The following is a 13072-nucleotide window of genomic DNA, read 5'->3' as shown; positions in this document are numbered from 1 at the left end:
CAGCTGGGCTCGGGCCAGCGCTTCCTCTGGAGTCTTGGGCGGTGGCGGCGAACGACGCGAGGAGCGAGATATGCTCAGACTTCTAACAGTGTTAGAAGGAGCAACATCTCGTCCAGGCGACCGTACCGCGCTCGTGCCTACATGTTGACGCGCATGTTGGCCTTGAGCATCTCGCGATCCACCAGCTCGGCCTTGCTCCAACGCGAGTACGGTGCTAGGAGCACCATGGCGTTGTCGATCCTGCACCTCCTGGGAGGGGTGCGGTGTATGTACAGACGCCGAAGCTTGCGGGTCCTTGTCCTTGGACCTGGTGACGACGTGAGTTCCCCCGTCGGCGCCCGCTCCTCCGCCGATGTCCACCCCACCGCCCGTTTGCTCCGGTGGCGGTAGGATCGACGCGGACGGAGCGGCCACCACCGAAGCCTTCTTCTTCGGTGGCATGTCGATGAAGATGATGATGTAGCGCGCGCAGACGCCGGATCAGGTTCGTGCAACCTCGACGCCCCCTACCTAGCGCGCCATAGATGTCGTGGGGAACGAGCACCTATGGGGCAGGGCCCCTTTTCGGTCTGGCAGGGAGCAGAGGGCGCACGAAGAGAAGATCGAGACGAAGCACGCGAGGGATTTTACCCAGCTTCGGAGCTCTCCGGAGAGATAAAACTCCTACTGCTGCTTTGTGTTTCTATTCTGTTCTTGCTCGAGAGCGTGGGTGTGTTGTAGTTTCGAGTGAGTCGAACCCCTGCTACGTGCACATGGGCCTCCTTTTATAGGCTAAAGGGGTCACCGACAGGTGGCAACGCAGAAAGGGGTAAAAAGGTAAAAAGAGGGGTTGGCACAACCGCTATCAATAGTGCCCTCTACCTAACTCTGACAGCAGGGGACAAGGGCATTTAATGTCCATCCGGTCGCCCAAACAGTGCAGGAAACGACCGTTAGGGGCACCACCGATCGCCACGATGGCCTTCTCGTCATTCCACCTGCCACCTCGCACCGCTTGGCTGCACAGCTACTCGCCACGTGCACCAGGAACGATCCTGCGGCGACACATCGTCGGATGCGCTGGAGCGTGGGCGCAGAGTGGTGGCTTCGCCGCGGCAAGCGCCTTGCCGCGGTCGCTATCTTGTCGCACCCGCAAGCTTATCGCTCGGCGGGTCTTGCTGGGACGCGCGGTGCGTCGCGGCAAGTCTCTCTAAATGCCTTGGTTGGCCTCCCCGGCAAGCTCCTCTTGCTGGGGCCTTGTCCTTCCCGGCAAGCTCCTCTTGCCGGGGCCTTGTCTTCACAGTTAAACACTTTGTTCTTGAATGGCAGTAATAGGAATAGCGAAGGATCTTGGCGGACGCCCGGCAAGCCTTGCCGCGGGACGCTGCGACTGCCCGTGCACAAGTTCGGGATACTAAGGTACCCCTACTTTAGTACACCGGCAGTACCGCAAAACGGGACTCCACGGGATACTGTTTATCTCCAGCGTTGACCTCCTCCAGCCTCCACGGGTTACTGTTCATTCACCGTCGACCTCCTCCAGCCTCCACGGGCTCCTGTTCATCAAGCCTCCACTGCGTGCTACTCCACCGGCTACTGTTCAACCACCCCTCTCCACGGGCTCCTGTTCAACCACCCCTCCATGGGCTACTGTTCATCCACCCCTCCACCATCTACTGTTCATCCAGCCCTCCACGGGTTCGTCCTATTCATCCAACCCTCCACAGGGTCCTGTTCATCCAGCCCCAAACGGCTCGATCGATCCGGGTCCTGTTCATCCAGAGGTAACGCCACGGGGTACTGTTCATCAACCCCACCGCTCACTGTTCATCCAACCCCCCCCCCCCCCCCCCCGCAACGCTCACTGTTCATCCAAACCCCCCTACAACGCTCAGTGTTCATCTAGAGGCAGCATCGATCCACCCCCACCGCTCACTGTCCACTGTTAGCAGCAGTAGCGAAGGAATCGCTCGATCGCTCGGGTTCAGTAATGCATCCTGCAGTGCAATCACTCGGGTTCAGTTAGGCGACGCCTCTCTCGGATTCAGTTAGAGCCCAACGCCTCGTACACACGCGCATACATGTACGAGAGAAACGTGCATCGCTCGGCCCCCGACCATCCACCGTAACCGGGAACTCCCCAAAATTTTCCTCGCCCTCGCTTCTACCACGGTTTTTCCGTCATGGATGGCCCAAAGAATGTCATGAAGTTGCGTCTCCGGCCCGCCCAGGACGAAAAGCCCATTTTCTGTCATGATTTTTTTCATAGAAGTAGGATCCCACCACATCTATGATGGTACCGGGTTTTTTCACAATTATCGTCATAGAAGTGTCATAAGTATGACAGAAAAAAAATTCGTTCGGCCCAAAATGTCACGGATGTGTCTTTTTTTTGTAGTGTTGATCTCTTATATGCATGATCTCTTATAGCCTCGTATTTCTTCTCCGATATTTGGGTTTTGTTTAGCCAACTTGATCTATTTATCTTGCAATGTGAAGAGGTGCCCGGTAGTGGGTTCGATCTTACGGTGGTTGATCCCAGTGACAGGAAGGGAACCGACACGTATGTATCGTTGCTACTAAGGATAAAAAGACGAGATCTATATCTACCGCCATATAGATAAATGGATCTTTTCTACATCATGTCATCATTCTTATTGCATTACTCCATTTTTCCATGAACTTAATACACTAGATGCATGCTGGATAGCGGTCGATGTGTGGAGTAATAGTAGTAGATGCAGGCAGGAGTCGGTCTACTAATCTTGGACGTGATGCCTATGTAATGATCATTGCCTGGATATCGTCATAATTATTTGAAGTTCTATCAATTTCCCAACAGTAATTTGTTTACCCACCATTTTCTATTTTTCTCGAGAGAAGCCACTAGTGAAACCTACGGCCCCCGGGTCTTCTTTCTAATATATTTGCCTTGTGGTCTACTTTTCCTTTGCATTTTTATTCAGATCTATTAAATCAAAAAATACAAAAATACCTTGCTGCTTTTTATCTTTATTTATTTTATTTGGCGTTCGATCTATCAATCTACTACAATTTACCTCACGTCCGCTTGCCTATCTTGAGGCGCCGTACCACGGAAGGGATTGACAACCCCTTTAACACGTCGGGTTGTGAGGTGTTGTTGTTTGTGTGCAGGTTCTTCTTACGTTGTGTTGCTTGGTTCTCCTACTGGTTTGATACCTTGGTTTCATAACTGAGGGAAATACCTACCGTCGATGTGCTACATCATCCGTCCCTCTCCAGGGAATACCGACGTAGTTCCAGCTACCATCAAGGAGAATTTCTGGCGCCATTGCTGGGGAGGATCTTCAACATAACCAGGTTCCTAATCACAAATCTCATCTCCTCGCAATTTACATTATTTGCCATTTGCCTCTCGTTTTCCTCTCCCCCACTTCAAAAAAATTTTCCGTTTTATTCGCCTCTCTTTTTCCGTTCGCCGTTTTCTTGTCGGATCTGTTTTTGAGTGCGATCTTGTTGTGTGGTCATCATGACTCAAGAGAACAACAAGTTATGTGATTTCTCAAATACCAACAACAATGATTTTAATGGCACTCCGCTTGCACCTCCCACCACTAGTGTGGAGAGTTGTTATATTAATACTGCTTTGCTGAATCTTGTTATGAAAGACCGATTTTCTGGTACTCCTAATGAGGATGACGCGTCCCATCTTAATACCTTCGTTGAATTATGCGATATGCAAAATAAAAAAGATGTGGACAATGATGTGGTCAAGATGAAATTATTTCCATTTTCTTTGTGTGATTCTGCAAAAATTTGGTTCTCTTCTTTGCCTCGCAATAGTATCAATTCTTGGTATAAGTGCAAAGATGCATTTATCACTAAGTATTTTCCTCCCGCAAAAATTATTTCCCTTAGAACCCAGTTCATGAATTTCAAGCAACTTTAACATGAGCATGTTGCACAATCTTGGGAAAGGATAAAAATGATGCTAAGGAACTGCCCAACTCATGGGTTGAATCTTTGGATGATCATACAGAAAATTTATGCGGGGTTGAATTTTGTTTCTAGTAATCTTTTAGATTCCGCCGCGACTGGAACTTCTATGGAAATTACTTTGGGTGAAACCACCAAATTGCTTCATAATATCATGGCAAATTATTCACAATGGCATACCGAAAGGGCTCCTACTAGTAAAAATGTTAATTCGGATGAAGAAATTTCTTCTTTGAGTGACAAAGTCGATGCTCTTATGAAATTGGTTGCTAGTAAAAGTGCTCCTATTGATCTTAATGATATGCCTTTGTGTCACACCCTAGCTAGTCATGCATTAGAGTGTTGCATCATGTTTACTCATTCATCAGAAACTTGAAATGGGGATGACAGAACCCCCAGTCCCCTCTCAAACCAACTAGGGCTACTAAAATAATTTTTCAATGAACCTGAAATGCCCTTCTAAAATGCCCATCATTTTTGTCTTGGTTCAGAACCTCTGCCAAAAGTGGTGCACATTTTTCTAGGCCATCCTAGGGTTTTTGAATTAAATCATAGATAATTGAATTTGGGCATTTAAAATAATATAAAATATTTAAATGCTCAAATATCTCCAAACTTAAATGTTTCATGTTGGAAATAATCCAACTATGGACCAGGAGTAGTTTGGTGATTTTTGGAGTTGCCTAGGTATTTTATTTAATTCAACAAAGTTGCAGATATATTAAATAAAAACAGAAAACAGAAAATTAAATAAAAGGAGTAGACTTACCTGGACCTACCTGCCCAGCCCAGCCGGCCCAGCACTGTGCTGGCCCGTGCCAGCCAGCTGCTTCCCCTTGCCAGAGCAGGCAGGGAGGTGAGCATGGCGCGCCCGAGCTCGCCACGCACCACCCAGCCTCTCTGCATCGCCCGGGTCGCCGTTGCGCCGCGTGGATCGTCTTCTGGTCGTCGCCCCGACCTCGCCGACACCCCATTCACTCTCCCCGGCTCTCCCTCGCTCTCTCTCCCGCCCGACCGAACACCACCGTCGCCACCGTTCGCCGTAGCAGTCGTCTCCGACCACCCCTCGCTCCCCCGACCAGCTCAGGAGCTCCGCCTCGACTCCCTCTTCCTCCCCACCGCTCCACGGGTCCCCGGAAGCCCTGCATCGCCGCCACGTCGCCGTTCCCCTCTTCGGACTCCGACCACCGTCGCCGTCAAATTCGTCGTCTCCGGCGCGTCCCCGAGCCCGCTTCGACGCCCACTGCAACCGCGGTGAGCCCCCGGAGCGTTTCCCCCTTCTTCCCTGGTCTCTTCCGACCTCTAGGCCCAAGCTCCACCTCGACCGAGAGCTCCACGCCGCCGGCGATGTCGCCGTCGTGGCCACAGTCGCCGTAGCGCTCAACCGAGCACACCATCGTGCTCCACACATCACCAGGAGCACGTAGAACGCACCAACGCCTCCCCAAACCCCCTGCAACACTGATCCCGACCGCACCCGAACTCCGGCCGCCGCAGCCGAGCTCGCCGCCGTCAACTCCGGCCACCCCGACCCCAACGGGCTCCGTCAAGAGCTGCGGGTTGTCCTCAGCTCCACTCCGATGGCCTCCGCGGTCCATTTGGTGGCCGAAACGACCAAAACCACTCTCGCCGCCGCGCTAATGGTCGCCGCCGGCCAGAACTCCGGCGAGCTGACGTGGCCTAGTTAATTAGTCACTAACCCCCCCACCTACTGACGCTGACAAGTGGGCCCCAGGGCTTAGTCAAAGCTAACCAGCCCGGGTCAACACGGGATTAGCCCCTGTGCCACTGACGTGTGGACCCCACACGTCAGGTTTGACCCGAGCCAGCCCTGTTGACCTGCTGACGTCACTGTGACGTCAGGCTGACGCAGTAATTGAATTTCTGGATTTAAATTAAATCAGGAAATTCCAGAATATTAACTAAACTTCAAAAATTCATAACTTTTATTCTGTAACTCCAAATTGGACAAATTATATATGAAAAATGATCAGAAAAATCCAATCTATCCATCTGTACTATTTCCATGCATGATCAAACAAGTTAACTTGATGTTTTAAGCAGAACAAGAAAAGGCACTTTAAAAGGCCATATTTGAATTTGGAATTTGAATCTTTGATTCAAATTTTTTCAAACACTTCTGGCTTTAGTTGCATTAGCCCAACACACTCATATTGCCATGTTTCATGCATGCATCATATTGTTGCACATTGTTTGGTGATGTTTGTGTATCGATGTCCTTTGCGATAGGATCTGTTCCCGAGGAGTACCGTGATTACCCTAACGAAGAACCGTATTCGTGCATCGAACCATCAGGCAAGCAACCAACCATTTGATCATATCGATACAATCCCATGTTCTCGCTCCTGCTCTCTTTTACTGCATTAAGACCACGCGATTCAAACTGCTGTGTGCTACGGTAGTTGAACCCATTTCCTCTGCATGACCTGTCATTGCCACAGTAACTAGATGAAACCCACTAGCATGTGTAGGAGTTGATTGAGCCATGTGTATGTGTTGTTCCTACCTTGCTATGCCTGCTATGCTTAGAGTCGTGTCAGGTCTGGTTCATCTGGGTGATGGGCTAGAGTGAAATGATTATGTCAGTAATGAGAGTGGTGTGGTGAACACGATTTGGTAAAGGTATCGATGAGAGGCCATGTAGGAGTACATGGTGGGTTGTTTCATTGAAGCCGACCTTAAGCACTGAGATCTGTATGTGTGATTTAAGATACAGCTACTACCATGCATTGGGCCCTGAAATATGACCCCGCTCGACTTCTTATTCACCCTAGCTCTCTGTCCAGGAGTTGCAAGTAGTTTCTGGTGTTTGTAGCCTACTGGAGGCCGTGGACAGCGCTGACCGAAGGGGTGGGCTGTGATGCGGTAGGTACGTGGCCGGGTGTACCGAATACCCGTTAGGTATCTCAGGAACCCTGTTCACATCGTTCGGGGCCGTATGGGAAACCTCGGCCGGACTCCCTGCGGATGGAACCTGAATAGGCGATAAACCTGGACTAGAGGCTTAAGTGTTTAGGTAGGTCGTGGTCTACACCCACGTCGGCTTTCGCTTGAAGTCTGCCGAGCACATGTCGTGTGCAGACGCTAAGTGGTGGAAACATGTATGAAGAAGTACACCCCTGCAGGGTTATCATGATCTATTCGAATAGCCGCGTCCGCGGTAAAGGACTACTTGGTTGCCTATACAGTTCATAGACAAGTAAATGGAAACTACTAAAAGCCTCAAGACAAGTGTGAGTGCCGAGGATGGCTCTTCCGTAGGAAGACGGAGGTGGATCCTCGGTAGTGTATTGAAGTGGTGAGTAGTGGACTCGTGTGCGCAAAACATTTAAAGTTGGAGTATCGTAGGATAGTCTAGCCAAGAGTCAAAGCTGGCTTGCTGCAATAACTCCACCAACCATTCTTGATACTATGCATGTATGTAGGATCTGATGTAAGTCTTGCTGAGTACCTTTGTACTCATGTTGCTATAATTTACATTTCTTTACAGAAGACGCTGCAACCCCTTCTGATGGGTTCTATGTAGACGTTGACATCAACGAGTAGGATAAAGACCCAGGTGGTGACCCTGAGCTTGTGATGGACCATGTAGTATAGTTAGGCTTCCAAGCCTCTTTTATTTTACTAGTTGTCTGTACCCAGACAATGTACTTCCGCTGCTGGCTTGTATGACTGTATGACTTGTATGTTGGGTCGTGAGACCCGTACCTTTGTGAATGTTATGTATGGATCCCTGAGCCTTAAATAAAGTACTTGTGTCATAGAGTCATGTTGTGATGCTTCGTTGTATTTGCACATATCGAGCATATTGTGTGTATGATTGAAATGCTTGGTATGTGTGGGATCTGACTATCTAGTTGTTTATCTTTAGTAGTCTCTCTTACCGGGAAATGTCTCCTAGTGTTACCGCTGAGCCATGGTAGCTTGCTACTGCTCTGGAACACTTAGGCTGGCCGGCATGTGTCCTTCTTCGTTCCTGTGTCTGTCCCTTCGGGGAAATGTCACGCTTTGAGTACCGGAGTCCTGTTAGCCCGCTACAGCCCGGTTTACCGGAGTCCTGCTAGCCCAGTGCTACAGCCCGGACCCACTTGCTGATGACCGACACGTTCGAAGCTGGGTCATGGATGCCTGTCCCTGTAAGTCTGTGCCACTTTGGGTTTACGACTAGTCATGTCAGCCCGGGCTCTTTATCATATGGATGCTAGCGACACTATCATATACGTGAGCCAAAAGGCGCAAACGGTCCCGGGAAAAGGTAAGACGACACCCGTGGGGATACCGTGCGTGAGGCCGCAAAGTGATATGAGGTGTTACCAGCTAGATCGATGTGACATCGAGTCGGGGTCCTGACACTTTGTCTACTTTGATCGAACAAAATAGTGATGCCATTGATGTGAATTTATCTCTCGCAATAATTTCAACAACAATGCTTATAGAGGAAATTTTAATCCTAGGCCTTTTCCTAGTAATTCCTCTAATAATTATGGTGATTCCTATGGAAATCAATCTGACAATAATAATAGGAACACCTCTGATCTTTAGAATAATATTAAAGAATTTATCAACACGCAAAAAGTTCTCAACACTTCCATAGAAGAAAAGTTTAATAAGATTGATGATCTGTCTAGAAGTGTTGACATGAGCTCTGACGACGAAGGCCAGGCGGGCGCCAGCGGGCACAGTATACCAGTTTCCTCTTTGGTGTTGAAGAGGCAGGCGCAAACGAGGTGTCCTGAGGCATCAGTCAAAGGTTTCCATATCGGTGCAATGATGATATGTCTCCGTCGTATCTATAATTTTTGATTGTTCCATGCCAATATTATTCAACTTTCATATACTTATGGCAACTTTTTATACTATTTTTTGGGACTAACATATTGATCCAGTGTCCAATGCCAGTTCCTGTCTGTTGCATGTTTTATGTTTCGCACAAACCCCATATCAAACGGACTCCAAACGGGATAAAAACGGACGAAGAATTATTTTGGAATATTTGTGATTTTTGGGAAGTAAAATCAACGCGAGACTGTGCCCGAGGTGGCCACAAGATAGGGGACCACGCACACTCTAGGTGGGTGCGCCCCACCCTCCTGGGCCCCTCGTAAGGCGGTTGATGCCCTTCTTTGGCCACAAGAAAGCTAATTTTTGGAAAGAGATCTGGGCAAAGGTTTCAATCCAATCGGAGTTACGGATCTCCGGATGTAAAAGAAACGGTGCCAGGGCAGAATCAGGGAACGCAGAAACAGAGAGAGATAGAGAGATAGATCCAATCTCGGAGGGGCTCTCTCCCCTCCCACGCCATGGGACCCAAGGACGAGAGGGGAAACCCTTCTCCCATCTAGGGAGGAGGTCAAGTAATAAGAAGAAGAACGGGGGCTCTCTCCCCCTTGCTTCCGGTGGCGCCGGAGTGCTGCCGGGGGCCATCATCATCACCGCGATCTACACCAACACCTCCGCCATCTTCACCAACATCTCCATCACCTTCCCCCATCTATATTCAGCGGTCCACTCTCCCGCAACCCGCTGTACCCTCTACTTAAACATGGTGCTTTATGCTTCATATTATTATCCAATGATGTGTTGTCATCCTATGATGTTTGAGTAGATTTTCGTTGTCCTATCAGTGATTGATGAATTTCTATGATTGGTTTGAGTTGCATGTTTTATTATTGGTGCTGTCCTATTGTGCCCTCTGTGTCGCGCAAGCGTGAGGGATTCCTACTGTAGGGTTTGCAATATGTTCATGATTTGCTTATGGTGGGTGGCGTGAGTGACAGAAGCACAGACCCGAGTAAGTAGGTTGTTTGCGTATGGGATAAAGGGGACTTGATACTTTAATGCTATGGTTGGTTTTCACCTTAATGATCTTTAGTAGTTACGGGTGCTCGCTAGAGTTTCAATCATAAGTGCATATGATCCAAGAAGAGAAAGTATGTTAGCTTATGCCTCTCCCTCAAATAGAATTGCAATAGTGATTATCGGTCTAGTAACATAGTCAATTGCTTAGGGACAATTTCACAACTCCTACCACCACTTTTCCACACTCGCTATATTTACTTTATTTCTTCTTTATCTAAACAGCCCCTATTTTTTATCTACGTGTTCTTTATTATCTTGCAAATCTCTCCAACAACACCTACAAAGTACTTCTAGTTTCATACTTGTTCTAGGTAAAGCGAACATCAAGCGTGCGTAGAGTTGTATTGGTGGTCGATAGAACTTGAGGGAATATTTGTTCTACCTTCAGCTCCTCGTTGGGTTCAAGACTCTTACTTATCGAAAGAGGCTACAATTGATCCCGTATACTTGCGGGTTATCAAGACCTTTTTCTGGCGCCGTTGCCGGGGAGTCATAGCGTGATGTGAATATTCTCGTGTGTGCTTGTTTGCTTTATCACTAAGTAATTTTTATTTGCTATTCTAAGTTGTTCTCTATCTTTAGTTATGGGTAGGAAACGCAAAATACCAAAAAAATTAGTTGTACCTACTACACCAATAGTTGAAGAACCACTCAAAATTTATCACACTCCTGAAGCTTTTTACTTGGATGATCTTTGATCCCTATGTGCTCGTGCTGAAACCCCAACTAGCTTAGTGGAGGGCAAATCTTTAGATGAGCATGCTTGTTATGTGCGACACCGTATATCTAAAAAAGGGAAACTTTTACTGGATCAAATTCAGCGTTTTCAATGCTATGCTTGGGCTTTATGTGAAATATATGATGTTACTTGTTGTTCTGAAAACCCTAAGAAACACCTTCCCTACCAATGCTTGTTTAGTGATAATGGAATCATATCTTCATATGCTAAGGGTGTTTATAATTACTATGATGTTCAACAAATTGAAGAATTTGTTCCTTTTAAGGGTGCTTATGAAATTGCTTCTTTGATTGAAAAGTATGATGCTACTCTCTACAAATCTGAAAATTTTGCCATACTTGAATATTGCTATGATAATTATGCTTCTAATGCCTATGTTAAACTATATATTGAGGACTACTCCGCTGTCCAAGAAGAGACTAATATCTTGCAGGAGTCTATGGAAGAAGAAATTGATGAAACTATGAGCTCATTGGATGAAAAAGATGACGAGGAGAGCAAAGAACAAAAGGAGGAAGAGCGGATTAGCTACCCGTGCCCACCTTCTAATGAGAGTAACTCTTCAACTCATACATTTTTTAATTTCCCTTCGTGCTTGCCGAAGGATGATTGCTATGATAATTGTTATGATCTCATTGATTCTCTTCAAATACCCCTTTTTGATGATGCTTGCTATGCTTGTGGCCAATATGCCAATATGTGTTATGCTTATGGAGATGAACTTTCTATAGTTCCTTATGTTAAACATGAAATTGTTGCTATTGCACCCACGCATGATAGTCCTATTATCTTTTTGAATTCTCCAAACTACACTATATCGGAGAAGTTTGTGCTTATTAAGGATTATATTGATGGGTTGCCTTTTACCATTGCACATGATAATTTTGATGAATGTAATATGCATGTGCTTGCTGCTCCTACGTGCAATTATTACGAGAGAGGAACTATATCTCCACCTCTCTATGTTTCCAATATTATAGAATTGCAAGAAACTGTTTATACCATGCATTGGCCGTTACTATGTGTGCATGAATTGTCCTTTTATGACATGCCGATGCATAGGAAGAGAGTTAGACTTCGTTGTTGCATGATATATGTTACTTTGTGCTCACTACTAAATTACAAATCATTGTTAATTAAAATTGGCTTTGATATACCTCGGGATCCGGGTGGATTCATTACTTGAGCACTATATGCCTAGCTTAATGGCTTTAAAGAAAGCGCGGCTAGGGAGACAACCCGGAAGTTTTAGAGAGTCATTTATTTCTGTTGAGTGCTTTTATATAGTTTAAAAACAAAAAAATAAATAGGGGAACCTAAAACTTTTTCAAAAAGGAAAGTGAAAGTGAGAAAGACAAGCATTGTTGAAGTGGGAGAGCTCCTTGAACTTTGTTCATGCTCACGGAAACTTTGTGAATCTTAATTACAGAAACTTTTCATCAAAATAATTATCCCCTTGTAAAATTCCATTTTATTATAAAAATAATGTGCTAAGGTTTGCCTTCAGGATGTTTACAATGCTTGTTGGTTTGTACGGTGCAGGACAAAAGCTTTGGCTGTAGGGCAAGATTTTACATTTTTATCTGGAACATCAAACGGTTCTGATTCTTTTTTGCACTGTCTTGCTATACAACTTTTTTATTTTTCCTAATTTTGGTAGAAGTTTTGGGGTACCAGAAGTATGGTGAATGTTCAGATTTCTACAGACTGTTCTGTTTTTGACAGATTCTGTTTTTGATGCATAGTTTGCTTGTTTTGATGAATCTATCAGTTTATATCAGTGGATTAAGCCATGGAAAAGCTATATTACAGTATACACAATGCAAAAATAAAATATGAATTGGTTTTCTATAGTACTTAGAGTAGTGATTTGCTTTATTATACTAACGGATCTTACCGAGTTTTCTGTTGAAGTTTTGTGTGGATGAAGTGTTTGATCGAGGAGGTCTCGATATGAGGAAAAGGAAGAGAGGCAAGAGCTCAAGCTTGGGGATGCCCGAGGCACCCCAAGTAAATATTCAAGGAGACTCAAGCGTCTAAGCTTGGGGATTCCCGGAAGGCATCCCCTCTTTCTTCAACAAGTATCGGTATGTTTTCGTATTCGTTTCGTTCATGCGATATGTGCAAGTCTTGGAGCGTCTTTTGCATTTAGTTTTCACTTTTATTTTATGCACCATGCTGGTATGAGATAGTCCTTGGTTGATTTATAGAATGCTCGTTGCACCTCACTTAAATCTTTTGAGTATGGCTTTATAGAATGCTTCATGTGCTTCACTTATATCATTTGAAGTTTGGATTGCCTGTTTCTCTTCACATAGAAAACCGCCATTTGTAGAATGCTCTTTTGCTTCACTTATATTGGTTAGAGCGTGGGCATATCTTTTGTAGAAAGAATTAAACTCTCTTGCATCACTTATATCTATTTAGAGAGATGATAGGAATTGGTCATTCACATGGTTAGTCATAAAATCCTACATAAACTTGTAGATCACTGAA

This window comes from Triticum aestivum, chromosome 2B, assembly GCF_018294505.1.
Source record: "Triticum aestivum cultivar Chinese Spring chromosome 2B, IWGSC CS RefSeq v2.1, whole genome shotgun sequence".
NCBI lineage: Eukaryota > Viridiplantae > Streptophyta > Magnoliopsida > Poales > Poaceae > Triticum > Triticum aestivum.
Note: the sequence above shows the minus strand (reverse complement) of the source record.